The sequence below is a fragment of the Bos indicus x Bos taurus genome, chromosome X (genome assembly GCF_003369695.1).
Source record: "Bos indicus x Bos taurus breed Angus x Brahman F1 hybrid chromosome X, Bos_hybrid_MaternalHap_v2.0, whole genome shotgun sequence".
In the NCBI taxonomy this organism is placed as follows: Eukaryota; Metazoa; Chordata; class Mammalia; order Artiodactyla; family Bovidae; genus Bos; species Bos indicus x Bos taurus.
The window spans coordinates 74,808,820-74,829,075 of record NC_040105.1 but is presented as its reverse complement, the minus strand read 5'-3'; positions in this window follow the sequence as shown (position 1 = coordinate 74,829,075).

Here is a 20,256-nt window from a genome sequence, read left to right as displayed (position 1 = left end):
AAGAAGATGAGATGGTAAGATAGCATAACTGACTTACTGGACATGAATTTAAATAAACTATGGCAGATAGTGGAGGACAGAGGAGCATGGCATGCTTCAGTCCTGAGTTTGCAAAGAGTCGGACATGACTTAGCAATTGAACTACAAAGACAACAAAAGAAGAAGAGAACAGGTATGAGAAAACATTTGAAGATGCTATAGTAAAAACATTCACTGATTTGGAAAAAGAAATAGGTATTGAAATCCAGAAAGCACAAAGATTCCGACACAGGATAAACCCATGAAGAAACACTCCAAGACACATACTAATCAAACTAACAAAAATTAAATTCAAAGAAAAACATTAAAAGGAGCTAGGGAAAAGTAACAAATAACATACAAGGGAAATCCCATAAGTTCAACAGCTGACCTTTCACCAGAAAATATGCAGACAAGAAGGGTGTACTAGAATATATGTAAACTGATGAAAAGGAAAAACCTTTAATCAAGATTACTCTACACAGCAAGTATTTCACTGACCTTCAATGAAGAAATCAAAAGATTTCTAGACAAGCAAAGGCTAAAAGAATTTAGTACCACATAACCAACTTTACAACAAATGCTAAAGGAAATTCTCTATTGGGTAACCACAAGAGATGAAACAAATCTACAAAAGCAAATCCAAAACAATTAAGAAAATGGTAATTGGAACATAAATATTGATAAATACCTTAAATTTAAATGAATCAAATACTACAACCAAACAACAAAAGCTGGATGAATGGATGCAACAGGAAGGCCCATATATATGCTGTCTACATGACACACATTTCAGACCTAGGAACATGTACAGAGTGAAAAAGAGGTGTTGAAAAAAGATATTCCATGCAAATGGTAATCAAGAGAAAACTGGAGTAGTCATAGTCATACCAGATGGAATAGACTTTAAAAGAAAGACTATTATAAGAGACCAGGAAGGATAGTACATAATAAGGGATCAATCCAAGAAGAAGATATAGCAACTTTAAATATGTATGCATGCAACATAGGAACACGCCAATACATAAAGCAAGTCTAGCAGCCATAATAAGAGAAAATCGAGAGTAACACGATAATGGTGAGAAATTATAAAACCTCACACATCAATGGACAGATAATCCAGACAGAAAGTTAATAAGAAAACACAAGCTTTAAATGACACAATAGACTAGATAGACTCAACTGATACTTCTTCAGACATTCCACCCAAAAGTGGCAGAGTGTACTTACTTCATATATGCACATGGAACATTCTCCAGGATAGGTCACCTCTTTGGTCACAAATCAAACCTCAGCAAATTTAAGAAAACTGAAACTGAATCAAGCATCTCTTCTGACCACAAAACTCTGAGATAAGAAATAAATTGCAGGAAAAAAGAAAACTACAGAAAACACAAAAACATGAAGGTTAATAATAAACTACTAAATAACCAAGAAATCACTGAAGAAATTGAAGACGAAATAAAAATATCTAGAAATAAATGAAAATGAAAACAAGACAACCCAAACCCTATAGGATGCAGTAAAAGCAGTTCTATGAGAGAAGCTTATACCAATATGATACTACTTCAAAAAAATAAAAACCTCAAATAAAAAACTTAATCTTACACCTAAAGCAACTAGAGAAGGACGAACATAAAACTCAAATTTAGCACAAGGAAAGAAACATCAAGATCAGAGCATAAATAAATGAAATATAAACAAAGAAAAGAATAGCAAAAGTCAAACTAAAATATAGTTCTTGGAGAAAATAAATAAAACTGATACACCTTTAAGAAGACTCATCATGAAAACCAGGGAAAGGATTCAAATCAATACAGTTAGAATATTAAAGTTAGGGGGCGATCCTAAGATGGCAGAAGAATAGGACGGGAGACCACTTTGTCCCCCACAAATTCACTGAAAGATCATTTGAACACTGAGCAAATTCCACAAAACAACTGCTGAACGCTGGTGGAGGACAACAGCACCCAGAAAGTCAGCCCATTCTCTTTGAAAAGAGGTAGGGCAAAATATAAAATATAAAGAGAGAAAAGAGTTAGGGACAGAGACACATCCTGGGAAGGGAGTTGTGAAGGAGGAGAAGCTTCGAAATACCAGGAAACACTCTCCCTGGCAGGGCTGTAAGGAGTTTTGGAATCTCAGAGGGCAACATAACTGGGAGGGAAAAAAAAAAAAAAAAAAAGAACCCACAGATTACGCACCTATCAAGGACTCCAAGCTGAGAGGTAGCCCGGACACTCACAACTGCCAGCAGTGAGCAGGGATTGAATAGGGAGGTGTGGTCTGCATACATAGGGTGGAGACTGGGCCTGAATGCCCTGAGGATACCTGAGGGAGGAAATGTGAGATAGCAACACAAACTGTTGGATCAGTTCAGTTCGTTCAGTCACTCAGTCATGTCTGACTCTTTGTAACCCCATGAATCACAGCACGTCAGGCCTCCCTGTCCATCACCAACTTCTGGAGTTCATTCAAACTTATGTCCATCGAGTTGGTGATGCCATCCAGCCATCTCATCCTCTGTCGTCTCCTTCTCCTCCTGCCCTAAATCCCTCCCAGCATCAGAGTTTTTCCAATGAGTCAACTTTTCACATGAGGTAGCCAAAGTATTGGAGTTTCAGCTTTAGCATCAGTCTTTCCAATGAACACCCAGGACTCATCTCCTTTAGTATGGACTGACTGGATCTCCTTGAAGTCCAAGGAACTCTCAAGAGTCTTCTCCAACACCACAGTTCAAAAGCATCAATTGTTTGGTGCTCAGATTTCTTCACAGTCCAACTCTCACATCCATACATGACCACTGGAAAAACTGTAGCCTTGACTAGACGGACCTTTGTTGGCAAAGTAATGTCTCTGCTTTTGAATATGCTATCTAGGTTGGTCATAACTTTCCTTCCAAGAAGTAAGCATCTTTTAATTTCATGGCTGCAGTCACCATCTGCAGTGATTTTGGAGTCCAAAAAAATAAAGTCAGCCACTGTCTCCAGTGTTTCCCCATCTATTTGCCATGAAGTGATGGGACCGGATGCCATGATCTTCGTTTTCTGAATGTTGAGTTTTAAGCCAACTTTTTCACTCTCCTTTTTCACTTTCATCAGGAGGCTTTTCAGTTCCTCTTCACTTTCTACCATAAGGGTGGTGTCATCTGCATATCTGAGGTTATTGATATTTCTCCCGTCAATCTTGATTCCAGCTTGTGTTTCTTCCAGCCCAGCGTTTCTCATGATATACTCTGCATATAAGTTAAACAAGCAGGGTGACAATATACAGCCTTGATGTACTCCTTTTCCTTTTTGGAACCAGTCAGTTGTTCCACGTCCAATTCTAAGTGTTGCTTCCTGACCTGCATATATGTTTCTCAAGAGGCAGGACACGTGGTCTGGTATTCCCATCTCTTTCTGAATTTTCCACAGTTTATTTTGATCCACACAGTCAAAGGCTTTGGTGTAGTCAATAAAGCAGAAATATACTTTTTTTTGGAACTCTCTTGCTTTTTTTGTTTTTGGTGATCCAGCAGATGTTGACAAATTGACCTGTGGTTCCTCTGCCTTTTCTAAAACCTGCTTGAACATCTAGAAGTTCACAGTTCACGTATTGCTGAAGCCTGGCTTGGAGAATTTTGAGCATTACTTTACTAGCCTGTAAGATGAGTGCAATTGTGTGGTAGTTTGAAAATTCTTTGCCATTGCCTTTCTTTGGGATTGGAATAAAAACTGACCTTTTCCAGTCCTGTGGCCACTGCTGAGTTTTCCAATTTTGCTGGCATATTGAGTGCAACTCTTTCACAGCATCATCTTTCAGGATTTGAAATAGCTCAACTGGAATTCCATCACCACCACTAGCTTTGTTTGTAGTGATGCTTTATAAGGCCCACTTGACTTCACATTCCAGGATGTCTGGCGTGAGGTCGGTGATCATACCATTGTGATTATCCGGGTAGTGAAGATCTTTTTTGTACAGTTCTTCTGTGTATTCCTGCCACCTCTTCTTAATATCTTCTGCTTCTGTTAGGTCCATAGCATTTCAGTCCTTAATTGAGCCTATCTTTGCATGAAATATTCCCTTAGTATCTCTAATTTTCTTGAAGAGATCTCTAGTCTTTCCCATTCTGTTATTTTCCTCTATTTCTTTGCATTGATTGCTGAGGAAGGCTTTCTTATCTTTCCTTGCTATTCTTTGGAAATTTGCATTGAGATGCTTATGTCTTCCCTTTTCTCCTTTGCTTTTTGTTTATCTTTCTTTCACAGCTATTTGTAAGCCCTCCCTGGACAGCCATTTTACTATTTTGCATTTCTTTTCCATGGGGATGTTCTTGATCCCTGTCTCCTGTATGAAGTCATGAACCTTCGTCCACAGTTCATCAGACACTCTGTCTATCAGGTCTAGTCTCTTAAATATATTTCTCACTTCCACTGTATAATCACAACGGGTTTCATTTACATCATACTTGAATGGCTGAGTGGTTTTCCCTACTTTTTTTAATTTAAGTCTGAATTTGGCAATAAGGAGTTCATGATCATGACTGAGATCCACAGTCAGATCTCAGTCTTATTTTTGCTGACTGTATAGAGCTTCTCCATTTTGGCTACAAATAATATAATCAGTCTGGTTTTGGTGTTGATTATCTGGTGATCTCCATGTGTAAAGTCTTCTCTTGTGTTGTTGGAAGAGGGTGTTTGCTATGACCAGTGCATTCTCTTGGCAAAACTCTATTAGCCTTTGCCCTGCTTCATTCTGTACTCCAAGGCCAAATTTGCCTGTTACTCCAGGTGTTTCTTGACTTCCTACCTTTGCATTCCAGTCCCCTATAATGAAAAGGACATCTTTTTTGGGTGTTAGCTCTAAAAGGTCTTGTAGGTCTTCACAGAACCGTTCAACTTCAGCTTCTTCAGCATTACTGGTTGGGGCATAGGCTTGGATTATTGTGATATTGAATGGTTTGCCTTGGAAAGGAACAGAGATCATTCTAGCCAGAGAGAAAATAAAAAGAGAGAGAGCGCGCGAGAGAGAACTTTCCCTCTAAAAGCTCTGAGGCACAGCCTGGCCTGCTCACAGAACAAAAGATTGAGTGAATACCAGAGGGCTCTGGACCAGCCCTTCCCCTTGCCCTAAGGAGAGAAGCAGGCAAGGGGCAGTCTCAGACCAGGAGACAGCATCCTCCACCAAACTGTAAGCAGGCTCCCAGTTACTAATGAAGCCTTCCCAGGATCCTGGGTGGTTGACATCTACCAGGAGGGTCACAGTCAGTGATCAGCTCTCCAGAGGAGACACATAGCACATCTGAGATGGTGCTCTCACTGTGCACCCAGGAAACTGAGGGCCTGGGACCAGGGAAGTGATAAGACACACTGCCCAGCTAGGAGAGTGTGCTCACCAAGCACCTAGTCACCTGAACTACTCAAACCTAGGAAGGGCACAAAACGCAGGCCCAATCAAATCTGTTCCTTTGTGGAGTACCCGAGAGACTTAATCTCCTTGGGTTAGACCTGGGAAGTGAATGCAACCCAGGGCCAGTGTTAGACAGTTTCCCTGCAATGCAACCTGGAGCTTGAGTAGTGTAGACTGGGAAACTACACACGCCATGAGCAGGGGCAAATCCAGTGTGGCTCAGACACTGCAAGCACTCCCCACATACACCAGTGATATTTGTTTGCAGTGTTCCTCCCTCCCCACAGTACAACTGAACAAGTGAGCCTAAATAATTGACCACCTTTGCCCCCTTATGTCAGGGTGGAAATTAGACACTGAAGAGATTTGCAAACAGAGGAAGCCAAAATAAATAAAGAGGGAACTGCTCTGGAAGTGACAAGTGCAACAGATTAAAATATTGTTGAGTGAGTGAAGTCCCTCAGTCATATCCAACTCTTTGTGACCACATGGACAGTAGCCTACCAGGCTTCTTCATCCATGGGATTTTCCAGGCAAGAGTACTGGAGTGGGTTGCCATTTCCTTCTCCAGGGGACCTTCCCAACCCAGGGATCGAACCTGGGTCTCTTGCATTGCAGACAGACACTTTACCGCCTGAGTCACCAGGGAAGCTAGTTAGCATTAATTACATTGGAAAAGGCCTATGGACGTTGAGAAGAATTATAAGCTGGAACAAGGAATTATCTGAAACTGAGCTGACCCACAGCACCCTCAAGAGCTCCACAGAAATTCCTAGATATATTTTACTATCATCACTTTGTAATTTTTAAATTTTTTATTACTCCTTTAATTTTCATTTTTATAACCTACTATTACCTTGCAAAAAAAAGACCCTATTTTTAAGGAAAATTTCATATATATATATATAGTTTTTATATTTTGTGTGATTTTGCTTTTTTTTAATATTGTATTTTTGAGAGTCTAACCTCTACCATAAATTTTTAATCGTTGCTTTTTGATTTTTGTTATCAATTTTTTACCTTTAAGAACCTAATCTTCAGTACCCATTTTTACTTAGGAGTGTGATTAGTGGCTTTATTGCCCTCTCCCCCTTTTGACTCTCCTTTTTCTCCCTCAGGTCACCTCTATCTCCTCTCTTCCCCTTCTCTTCTGTACCCAACTCTGTGAATCTTTTTGGGTGTTCCAGGCTGTGGAGAACACTTAGGGAACTGATTACTGGCTAGATCTGTCTCTCTCCTTTTGATTCCCCCTCTTCTCCTCCTGGTCACCTCTATCTCTCTCCTTCCTCTTCTCCATGTAACTCTGTGAAGCTCTCTGAGTGTTCTACACTGTGAAGGACCTTTTCACCATTAAACTTGTTGTTTTATCTTCAGTGCTGTATGGATGGAGAAATCTTGAGACTAGTGCAATAATAAGACTGAAAGCCAGAAGCAGGAGGCTTAAACCCAAAACTTGAGAACTTCAGAAAACTCCTGAATCCAGGGAACATTAATTGACAAGAGTTAATCCAAAAGCCTCTATACCTACACTGAAATCAAGCTCCACCCAAGATCCAACAAATTTCAGAGCAACACATACTAAAATAATTCAACAAAATAGGAACATAACGCTGAGCATTAAAATGCAGGCAGCCAAAAGGCCTACCAAACTCATAGACAACTCAAAACTCATTGCTGGATACTTCACTGCACTCCAGAGAGAGGAGATCCAGCTCTAACCATGAGAACACCAAAACAAGCTTCCCAAACCAGGAAACCTTGACAAGCCACTCGTCCAACCCCACCCACAGGGAAGGATCTCTACAATAAAGAGGAATGACAAACTACCAGCTTACAGAAAGGCCACCCAAAACACAGCAATCTAAACAAGATGAAGATGCAGAGAAATGTTCAGCAGGTAAAGGAACATGATAAAAGCCCACCAAACCAAACAAAAGAGGAGGAGATAGGGAGACTATCTGAAAAATAATTCAGAATAATGATAGTAAAAATAATCCAAAATATTGAAAACAAAACGGAGTTAAAGATAGTCTGGAGTCAAGGATTGAGAAGAGGCAACAAATGTTTAACAAGGAACTAGAAGAAATAAAAAAGAGTCAGTCAATAATGAATAATGCAATAACTGAGATCAAAAGCACTCTGGAGGTAACCAACAATAGAATAACTGAGGTAGAAGATAGGATAAATTAGGTGAAAGATCAGATCAGTCGCTCAGTTGTGTCCAACTCTTTGCGACCCTATGAATCACAGCACGCCAGGCCTCCCTGTCCATCACCAACTCCCGGAGTTCACTCAGACTCATGTCCATCGAGTCAGTGATGCCATCCAGCCATCTCATCCTCTGTCGTCCCCTTCTCCACTTGCCCCCAATCCCTCCCAGCATCAGAGCCTTTTCCAATTAGTCAACTCTTCGCATGAGGTAGCCAAAGTACTGGAGTTTCAGCTTTAGCATCAGTCCTTCCAAAGAAATCCCAAGGCCGATCTCCTTCAGAATGGACTGGTTGGATCTCCTTGAAGACCAAGGAACTCTCAAGAGTCTTCACCAACACCACAATTCAAAAGCATCAATTCTTCGGCACTCAGCCTTCTTCACAGTCCAACTCTCACATCCATACATGACCACAGGAAAAACTATAGCCTTGACTAGACGAAACTTTGTTGGCAAAGTAATGTCTCTGCTTTTGAATATGCTATCTAGGTTGGCCATAGCTTTCCTTCCAAGGAGTAAGTGTCTTTTAATTTCATGGCTGCAATCACCATCTGCAGTGATTTTGGAGCCCAGAAAAATAAAGTCTGACACTGTTTCCACTGTTTCCCCATCTATTTCCCATGAAGTGATGGGGCCGGATGCCATGATCTTCGTTTTCTGAATGTTGAGCCTTAAGCCAACTTTTTTACTCTCCACTTTTACTTTCATCAAGAGGCTTTTTAGTTCCTCTTCACTTTCTGCTGTAATGATTGTGTCATCTGCATATCTGAGGCTATTGTGATTTCTCCCAGCAATCTTGATTCCAGCTGTGTTTCTTCCAGTCCAGCATTTCTCATGATGTACTCTGCATATAAGTTAAATAAACAGGGTGAAAATATACAACCTTGATGTACTTCTTTTCCTACTTGAAACCAGTCTGTTGTTCCATGTCCAGTTCTAACTGTTGCTTCCTGACCTGCATACAAATTTCTCAAGGGGAAGATCAGGTGGTCTGGTATTCTCATCTCTTTCAGAATTTTCCACAGTTTATCGTGATCCACACAGTCAAAGGCTTTGGTGTAGTCAATAAAGCAGAAATAGATGTTTTTCTGGAACTCTCTTGCTTTTTCCATGATCCAGCGGATGTTGGCAATTTGATCTCTGGTTCCTCTGCCTTTCCTAAAACCAGCTTGAACATCAGGAAGTTCACAGTTCACATATTGCTGAAGCCTAGCTTGGAGAATTTTGAGCATTACTTTACTAGCCTGTGAGATAAGTGCAATTGTGCAGTAGTTTGAGCATTCTTTGTCATTGCCTTTCTTTGAGATTAGAATGAAAACTGACCTTTTCCAGTCCTGTGGCCACTGCTGAGTTTTCCAAATTTGCTGGCATATTGAGTGCAGCACTTTCACAGCACCATCTTTCAGGATTTGGAATAGCTCAACTTGAATTCTATCACCTCCACTAGCTTTGTTTGTAGTCATGCTTCCTAAGGCCCACTTGACTTCACATTCCAGGATGTCTGGCTCTAGGTCAGTGATCACACCATCGTGATAATCTGGGTCATGAAGATCTTTTTTTGTAGAGGTCTTCTGTGTATTCTTGCCATCTCTTCTTAATATCTTCTGCTTCTATTAGGTCCATACCATTTCTGTTCTTTATCGAGCTCATCTTTGCTTGAAATGTGCCTTTGGTATCTCTGATTTTCTTGAAGAGATCTCTAATCTTTTCCATTCTGTTGTTTTCCTCTATTTCTTTGCATTGCTCACTGAAGAAGGCTTTCTTATCTCTTCTTGCTATTCTTTGGAATTCTGCATTCAGATGTTTATATCTTTCCTTTTCTCCTTTGCTTTTTGCTTCTCTTCTTTTCACAGCTATTTGCAAGGCCTCCCCAGACAGCCATTTTGCTTTTTTGCATTTCTTTTCCATGGGGATGGTCTTGATCCCTGTCTCCCATACAATGTCATGAACCTCATTCTATAGTTCATCAGGCACTCTATCTATCAGATCTAGGCCCTTAAATCTATTTCTCACTTCCACTGTATAATCATAAGGGATTTGATTTAGGTCATACCTGAATGGTCTAGTGGTTTTCCCTACTTTCTTCAATTTAAGTCTGAAAGATAGAATTGTGGAATTTAAGGTGAAAGATAGAATGGTGGAAATAAAGGAAGCATAGAGGGAATAAGAAAAAAAAAAAGAATTAAAAGAAATGAGGACAACCTCAGAGACCTCTGGGACTATGTCAAACACCCCAACATTCAACTCATAGGAGTTCCAGAAGAGGAAGACAAAAAATAAAAGGGCCATGATAAAATTCTTGAGGAGATAATAGTTGAAAAGTTCCCTAAAATGGAGAAAGAAATAGCAACTGAATTCCAAGAAACCCAGAGAACCCTAAACAGGATAAACTCAAGGTGAAACACCTGAAGATACTTATTAATCAAATTAAGGAAGGTCAAACACAAATAACAAATATTAAAAACAGCAAGGGAAAAACAACAAATAAAACACAAGGGGATGCCCATAAGGATAACAGGTGGTTTTTCAATAGAAATTCTTCAGGCCAGAAGGGAATTGCAGGACATACTTAAAATGACTAATGAGAAAAATCTACAACTCAGATTACTGTACCAGCAAAGATCTCATTCACATATTAAGGAGAAATCAAAAGCTTTACAGACAAGCAAAAGCTGAGAGAATTCAGCACCACCAAACCAGCTATTCAAGTGCTAAAGGATCTTCTCTAGAAAGAAAACACAGAAAAGGTTTATAAAGTCGAACCCAAAACAGCAAAGTAAATGGTTACGGGATTATGCTTATCAATAATTACCTTAAATGCAAATGGGTTGAATGCCCCAACCAAAAGACAAACGCTGGCTGAATGGATACAAAAACAATATGGCTATATATATACTGTCCACAAGAGACACATCTCAAAACATGGGACACATACAGACTGAAAGTGAAGGGCTAGAAAAAGATATTTCACACAAATGGAGACCAAAAGAAAGCAGGAGTAGCAATACTCATATCAGATAAAATAGACTTTGAAATGAAGGCTGATGAAAAGAGACACAAAATGACACTACATAATGATCAAAAGATGAATCCAATAAGAAGATATAACAATTATAAACATATATGCACCAAACATAGAAGCACCACAATATATAAGGCAAATGCTAGCAAGTATGAAAGGGGAAATTAACAGTAGCACAATAATAGTGGAAGACTTTAATATCCCACTCACCTCTATGGATAGACCAACTGAACAGACAATTAGCAAGGAAACACAAACTTTAAATGATACAATGGACCAGAGTTAATCAATATTTAGAGGGCATTTCACACCCAAAAAATAAGTTTCACCTTTTTCTCAAGTGCACAGGGAACCTTATCCAGGATAGATCACATCCTGGGCCATAAATCTAGCCTTGGCAAATTAAAAAAAAAAAAAAAAGAATTCATTCCAAGAATCTTTTTTGATCACAATGCAGTAAGATTAGATGTCAGCTACAGGAAAAAAAAAAAACTATGAAAACTACAAACTTATGGAGGCTAAACAACACACTTCTGAATAACCAACAAATCACAGAAGAAATCAAGAAAGAAATTTAAATATGCATAGAAACGAATGAAAATGAAAACACAGCAACCCAAAACCTATGGGATTCAGTAAAAACAGTGTTAAGGGGATGGTTCATAGCAATACTATCTTACCTAAAGAAACAAGAGAAAAATCAGATAAATAGCCTAACTCTACAACTAAATCAACTAGAAAAGGAAGAAATGAAGTACCCTAGGGTTAGTAGAAGGAAAAAAATCATAAAAAAATAGGGCAGAAATAAATAAAAAAGAAACAAAGGAGACCATAGCAAAAATCAACAAAACTAAAAGCTTATTCTTTGAGAAGATAAATAAGACAAACCATTAGCCAGAGTCATCAAGAAAAAAAAAAAAAAAAAAAAGGAGAAGAATCAAAACAAATTAGAAATGAAAATGGAGAAATCATAATAAACAATACAAAAATACAAAAGATCATAAGAAACTATTATCATCAACTATATGCCAATAAAATGGATAACTTGGAAGAAATGGAGAAATTCTTAGAAGACTACAACTTTTCAAAATTGAAGCAGGAAAAAAATAAAAAATCTTAACTGACCCATCGCAAGTACAGAAATTAAAACTGTAATCAGAAATCTTCTAGCAAACAGAAGCCCAGGACCAGACAGCTTCACAGCTGACTTCTACCAAAAATTTAGAGAAGAGCTAACACCTCTCCTACTTAAAACCTTCCAGAAAATTGCAGAGGAAGGTAAAATGCCAAACTCATTCTATAAGTCCACCATCACTGTGATACCAAAACCAGACAAAGCTGCCACAAAAAAATAAAACTACAGGACAATATCAATGATGAACATAAATAGAAAAATCCTTAACAAAATTCTAGAAAGCAGAATACAACAACATATTAAAGAGATCATACAGCATGAACAAGTGGGGTTTATCCCAGGGATGCAAAGAATCTACAACATTTGCAAACCAATCATTGTGATACACCACATTAACAAATTGAAAAACAAAAACCATATGATTATCTTAATAGATGTAGAGAAAGCCTTTGACAAAATTCAACATCCATTTATGATAAATACCCTCCAGAAAGCAGGCATAGAAGGAACATGCCTCAACATAATAAGAGCCATATATGATAAACCCACAGCAAACATTATCCTCAATGTTGAAAAATTGAAAGCATTTCCCCTAAAGTCAGGAACAAGACAAAGATGCCCACTGTCACCACTACTATTCAACATAGTTTTGGAAGTTTTAGCCACAGCAATCAGAGAAGAAAAAGAAATAAAAGGAATCCATATTGGATCCGTTGCACTCCTATACACTAACAGTAAGAGAACAGAAAGAGAAATTAAGGAAACAATTCCATTCACCACTGCAACAAAAATAATAAAATACTTAAGAATAAATCTACCTAAAGAACCAAAAGATCTATATACAGAAAACTATAAAACATTGAGGAAATAAATCAAAGATGACACAAATAGATGGAGAAATATACCCTGTTAATGGATCAGAAGAATCAATATAGTGAAAATGAGTATAATGCCCAAAGCAATCTATAGATTCAGTGCAATCCCTATCAAGCTACCAATGATATTTTTCAGAGAACAAGAACAAATAATTTCAAAATTTGTATGGGAATACAAAAAAAAAAAAAAATCTGGAATAGCCAAAGCAATCTTGAGAAATAAAATGGAACTAGAGGAATCAACCTGCCTGACTTCAGATTACACTACAAAGCTACAGTCATCAATACAGTATGATATTGGCACAAAGACAGAAAAATAGATCAATGCAACAAAATAGAAAGCCCAGAGGTAAGTCCATGCACCTATGGACACCTTATCCTCGATAAAGGAGGCAAGAATATACAGTGGAGAAAAGATAATCTCTTTCACAAGTGGTGTTGGTAATACTGGTCAACCACTTGTAAAAGAATGAAACTAGAACACTTTCTAACACCATACACAAAAATAAACTAAAAATGGACTACAGATCTAAATATTAGACCAGAAACTATAAAACTCCTAGAGGAAAACATAGGCAAAACACTCTATGACATAAATCATAGTAGGATCCTCTATGACCCACCTCTCAGACTAATGGAAATAAAAACAAACATAAAAAAATGGGACCTAACTAAATTTAAAAGCTTTTGCACAACTAAGGAAATTATAAGTCAGGTGAAAAAACAGCCTTCAAAATGGAAGAAAATAATAGCAAATGAAGCAACTGACAAAGAATTAATCTCAAAAATATACAAGCAACACCTTCATCTCAATTCTAGAAAAATAAGCGACCCAATCAAAAAATGGGCCAAAGAATTAAACAGACATCTCTCCAAAGAAGACATACAGAAGGCTAACAAACACACGAAAATATGCTCAATCTCACTCAAATGCAAATCAAAGCCACAGTGAGGTCCCATCTCACACCAGTCAGAATGGCTGCTATCAAGAAGTCTACAAACAATAAATGATGACGACAGTGTGGAGAAAACAGAAACCTCTTATACTGTTGGTGGGAATGCAAACTATTATAACCACTGTGGAGAACAGTGTGGTGATTCCTTAAAAAACTGCAAATAGAACTGCCATACAACTCAGCAATCCCATTGCTGGGCATACACACTGAGGAAACAAGAATTGAAAGAGACACATGTACCCCAATGTTCATCACAGCACTCTTTATGATAGTCAGGACATTGAAGCAACCTAGATGCCCACTGGCAGACAAATGGATAACAAAGCTGTGTTATATATACACAATGGAATATTACTCAGCTATTAAAAATAATGCATTTGAATTAGTTCTAATGAGGTGGATGAAACTGGAGCCTGTTATACAGAGTGAAATAAGTCAGAAAAAAAAATAACACCAATACAGTATATTAACGCATATATATGGAATTTAGAAAGATGGTAACGATGACCCTATATGTGTGATAGCCAAAGAGACAGATATAAAAAGCAGACTTTTGGACTCTGTGAGAGAAGGTGAGGGTGGGATGATCTGAGAGTATAGCACTGATACATTTACATTATCATATGTGAAATAGATTTCCAGCCCAGGTTTGATGCATGAGATAGGGTGCTCAGGGCTGGTGCACTGTGATGATGCTGAGGGATGGGATGGGGAGGGAGGTGGGAGGGGGATTAAGGATGGGGAACACATGTACACCCATGGATGATTCATGTCAATGTATGGCAAAAATCAGTACAATATTGTAAAGTAATTAGCCTCCAGTTAAAATAAATAAATTAAAAAAAAATTAAAAAAGAGAAACTACCACAGACACACAGAAATACAAAGGATCACAGGATAGTACTATGAACACCTATATCTTAATAGAATTGATAACCTGGAAGAAATGGACAAATTCTTAGAAAGAAAGATCTTTCCACGACTGAACCAAGAAGAAACATAAAATGTAAGCAGGCTTATTTCTAGGAATGAAATTGAAACTATGACTAAAATTATTTCAGTGAACACATGTTCAGGATAAGATGGCTTTACAGGCAAATTCTATCAAACACTTAGAAAAGAGCTTAAAAGCCATCCTTCTCAAACTCTTTCAAAAATTGCAGAGGAAGGAACAATCCCAAGCTCATTCTAGGAGGCCATCATCATCCTGATACCAACACCAGACAAAAATATCACCAAAAAAGGAAATTACAGAGCACTAACACTGATGAACATAGATGCAAAAACTCTCAAAAAAAAAAAAAAATACCAGGAGGCTAAAGCTAACAATGCATTGAAAGAATCATACGGGGCAAAGCCATGATGGTGGTGAGGGAAGACATGGAGTCCATGTCTCCCCATGCCTTGGATACTCACCAGTTGCTGTTGGGGGACCTTCCTCAGACAGGCTGATGGGAGGAATCCCAGGGATGACCAGGTACTGGAAAGCAGGAAGTAAGGGAAAGTCAAGGCCAGAGCACTGGCTCAACTGAGGGGTTGCTGGGGAAGGTGGAGTGGTTTGAGTGCAGGGGGCAACACACTTACTTAGCAAGAGGGGTGAGGGATCCTTGGCAATTGGAGGATCCTTTAAAGGGAAGCCACTGAGGCCCCTTACACGTGGTCTTGGGGAGCTTCCTAGGACCCAAACCTGGTGCTCAACCCTTGGGGATCTCCTCTGCCCTCTGAAGCTCTCTCCACCTTCCCTGCCAAGCTCTCTGCCCCCTGGGCCACCCTCCATTTTGCATGGCCTCCTCCACCCATGTGGGTCTTGATGGTTTGAGAGGGAGTCGTAGAGAAAAAGCCAGGCCATCAGGGAGGTTCCTTTGAGGTTTAAACGTCAGGGTACTTCCTGGTGTTCTCTCATACACTTGGCCCTGAGGAGCCCTCTGAAGCCACTGGCTGAGCCCTCTGCCCTTCGGGACCACTTCTGATCTTCAAGGCACCCTCTGCATTCTGGGCCCTCTCTGTCCTTCACTACTCCAGGGTCCTCTCTGTCCTTCAGGGCCCACTCAGCCACAGCGTGGGGGGAGGTCCTGTGGATGTGAGGGGAGAGGGGAGAAAATAGCAGACCAGCTAAGGGAAGATACTGTGGGGTCCCAGGTACAGGGAAATATCTGTGTTCCCCCAGCTGTTCAGCCCCAAAGAGCCTCCAGAAGCCTCAGGCCAAGCCCTCTGCCCTTTGAGAACTCCACCTTACAGAGCCAACCTGACTCTTCAAGTTATCTTCTGCCCTCCAAATTCCTCCTCCTTCCAGGGTTCCCACCTTCTGGGGGCCCCTTCATCCCTCTGTAGACCTCTTTCTGCCTTCTGGATTGGGCCCTCTGCCCTCTGGGAGCCCACCCTCTACTCCCCAGAGATCCACTCTGCCCTCCACAATGAGCCCTCCACCATCTGAGAACACCCTTCACCCTCTGGGGTCCCCTTCCATTCTCTGGCTTCCTATTTGCTTTAGGGCCACAATCTTCTGAGGACCCCCTCACCCTCCCGGGTCCACATACCCCTTTGAACTTTAAGGACCCCTTCTTCTCTCAGGCCTCCCTCTTTCCTCTATGATAAGCCCTCCACTCTCTAGGGATCCACCTGAGACTTCTTGGACTCCCTCTGTCCTTCAGGGTCCTTCTGAGGGCACTCTCTGGTCCAGTAGGTCCTGTAGGGGCAGGAGAGAGGGAAGACAGGGCCAGGAAAGCCAGAGGAGGGTCCCTCCTGGCGTGAAGGAACAGGGAACCATTCTGGTGTTACACCACCCACTCATCCCTAGGGAGCCTCCTGGGGACCCGGGCCTGATCCTCTGTACCTCAAGCCAGAGGAGTTTCAGAGGCCCCCTTGGCTGGGTGGAGACCTGGCTGCCCTCCAAAGTCACCCAAGACCTTCTCTGGATGTATGGGGCTTGAATAAGGACCCCACCCCTGCTCAAATCTCATTTCCATCTAGACACCACCACTTTTAAAGGCCTTCCTGACATAAACCCTGCCCCTCACAGCCAAGGCTTTCTTCTGCCTTTTTTTTTTTTTTTTAATTTTTTACTGTTTGCCAGTGGAGTTTGGTTTTACCCTCCAGTGGTTGTTTTATATATATATATATATATATATATATATATATATATATATATATATATATATATATATACACACACACACACACATATATAAAATTTTATACAATTTCTGTTAGTTTTCTGTGTGTCCTGTGTGTTCATTCACTCAGTCATTTCTGACTCTTTGTGACCCTATGGACTGTAGCCCACCAGGCTTCTCTGTCCGGGAGTGTCCCATCAAGAATATCTTAATGGGTTGCCATTTTCTCCTCCAGGGCATCTTCCCAACCCAGTGACCAAGCCTGAGTTTCCTGTGTCTCCTTCATTGCAAGGAGATTCTTTACCACTGAGCCACAAAGAAGACCTGTTAGCTATCTATACTTATTTTATTTTTTACTCTTTATTATTTACTCTGCTTCTTGTTATTTTTACATATATATATATATGTATGTATATTAGAAACTATATATATATATATATATATATATATACTCTTTTCTTCCATTTCTATTCTATATGTATATGCTTTGTATTCCTTTGCTATGTGTGTGTATATATACACACACACATACACACACTTTTCTTCCATTCTTTTGCAATTAGAGTCTGGTTTACCCTTCAGAGGTTCTTTCAAACATACTCTTATTTTTTCTAATATATCTGCTACGATTCCAAATTTATTATATTTTGTATTAGTTTTTTTCCCTTATCTTTTATTTCCCCTGAACCACATGGCTTGTAGGATCCTCATTCTGGGTCCAGAAATCAGGCCTGAGCAACTATTGTGGGAGCACTGAGTCTAAACTGCTGGAATAGCAGTGAATGTCAGGCCCCAGGAAATATTAATCAGAGTGAAGTGTCCCAGAGGTACACATCTCAACAGTAAGACTTGGCTCTACTCAACTGCTTGAAAACTCCATTGCTGGAAGCGTCAAGTCAAACAACTAGTAAGGCAGAAGCACAGTCCCCATCATCTAAATAAATAAATAAATGGCAAAAAAAAAAAAAAAAAAAAAACATGTTACAGATGAAGGAGCAAGTAAAAATGTGCAAGACTGAATAAATGAAAAGGAAATAGGCAATGCATGTGTAAAATAATTTAGATTAATGATAGTAAAGAAGTTTCAAAATACCAAAAATAGAATGGAGAAAATGTAAGAAAAGTTTAATGCATTAAACAATGACATGGAAGAAAGAAAGAAAGAAAAAAAAAGCAAACAGTGATGAACAGCACAATTACTGAAATTAATATATTATGTAGTCCATGGGGTTGCAAAAGTCAGACATGACTGAGCGACTTACACTTTCACTTTAGAAAATAAAGTGAAAGTGAAATTTTCACTTTAATAACTGAGGCAGAAGAATGGATAAGTAAGCTGGAAGATAGAGTGATGGAAATAACTGCTGAGGAGGAAAATAAAGAAAAATTAATGAAAATAATTGAGGACAGTCTCAGAAACCTCGGGATAATAACAACAACAAAAAAAAAACACTCAAATTACAGGGGTTCCAGAAGAAAAAACAAAACGTATAAGAAGATATTTGAGGAGATTATAGTCAAAAACTTCCCTAACATGGGAAAAGAAATAGCCACCCTAGTTCAGGAATCCCAAAGAGTCCCATAAAATATAAACACAAAGAGAAATACTCCAAGACATATATTAAACAAACCAATAAAAATTAAACACAAAGAGAAACTATTAAAAGCAGCAAAGGAAAAAGCAAAAAATAACATACAAAAGAATCCCCATAAATCTAGCAGATGATTTTTTCATCATAAACTCTGCAGGACAGAAGATAGTGGCAAGATATACTTAAAGTGATGAAAGAAAAAAAAAACTACAACCAAGATTACTCTACCCAGCAAGGACCTCATTCAGATTTCGTGGTAAAACAAAAAAATTTTGAGAAAGATAAAAACTAAGAGGATTCAGCATCACAAAAATGAGCCATACGAGAAATGCTAAAGGAAATTCTCAAAGGCAGGAAAGCCAAGAGAAGAAAAATACCTACCAAAACAAACACACACAAAAAAAATTAATAAAATAACAGTAAGAACATACATATAATTACAATATTTGCGTCTGGATTAAATTCCTCAAACAAAAGACACAGACTGGCTAAATGAATACAGAAACAAGACTCATGTATATACTGCCTACAAGAGACGCATTTCAGACCTAAGGAAACACATGGACTGAAAATTAGGGGATGGAAAAAGATATTCCATGCAAATGGGAATTAAAAGAAAGCAGGAGTAGCAATATTAACATAAAATAAAATAAACTTTAAAATAAAAACTGTTACAGAAGATAAGGAAAGACAATATATAATGATCAAGGGAACAATGCAAGAAGAATACATAACAAATTTAAATATTTATGCACCCGAAATAGAAGCACCTCAATATATAAGCAAATGCTAAGAACCATAAAATGGGAAATTGACAGTAACACAATAATAATAGTGGACTTTAATACCCCACTTACACCAATGGACAGATCATCCACACAGGAATAAGGAAACACAAGCCTTAAATCACACATTAGATCAGACAGACCTAATAGATATGTTCAGGACATTTCACTCTAAAACAGCAGAATACACCTTTTTTTTTTAAAGTGCACATGGACAATTCTCTAGGATAGATAACATCATGGGTCAAAATTAAAGTCTCAGTAAATTTAAGGTAATTGAATTCATATCAAGCAATTTTTTGATCACTACACTGAGACTAGATGTAAATTACAGGAAAAAAGGAAAAACTCAAGGAATACAATCATATGGAGTTGGTAAAAACCAGGTTTCTAAATAAAGAAAAGGACACTGGAGAAATAAAGAAAAGGAAACTAAAAAAAGAAAAACTAACAAATGACAATGAAACATGGCAATCCAAAATCTATGGGATGCAGCAAAAGCAGTTCTAAGAGGGAAGTTTATGGCAATATAAGCCTGCCTCAAGAAATGAGAAAAATGTCAAATAAACAACCTAAATTTATACCTAAAACAACTAGAAAAAGACCAAAACACCCAAAGTTACTAGAAGGAAAGTAATCATAAACATCAGAACAGAAATAAATGAAAAAAGAAATGGAGACAATAGCAAATATCAATAAAACTAAAAGTTGTTTTTTTGAGAAGATAAAATTGACAAACCAATAAACAGACTCATCCAGAAAAAAAGGGAGAAGACTTAAATAGATAAAAATAGAAACATAAAAATAGAAGCTACAACAGACAACATAGAAATTAAAAAAAAAATCATAAGACTATTATGAGTAACTCTATGCCAATTAAATGGGCAACCTGGGAGAAACTGACAAGTTCTTAGAAAAGTGTAACTTTCCAAAACTGAACCAGAAAGAAATAGAAATCATGAACAGAACAATCACAAGCACCAAAATCAAAACTTCAAAAAAAAAAACCATCTTCCAACAAGCAAAAGCCCAGGGCCAGATGGCTTTACTGGTGAATTTTATAAAATGTGTTGAGAAGAACCTAGACCTATCCTGCTCAAACTATTCCAAAAATTTGCAGTGGGAGGAACACTCTCAAATTTATTCTATGAGGCCACCAT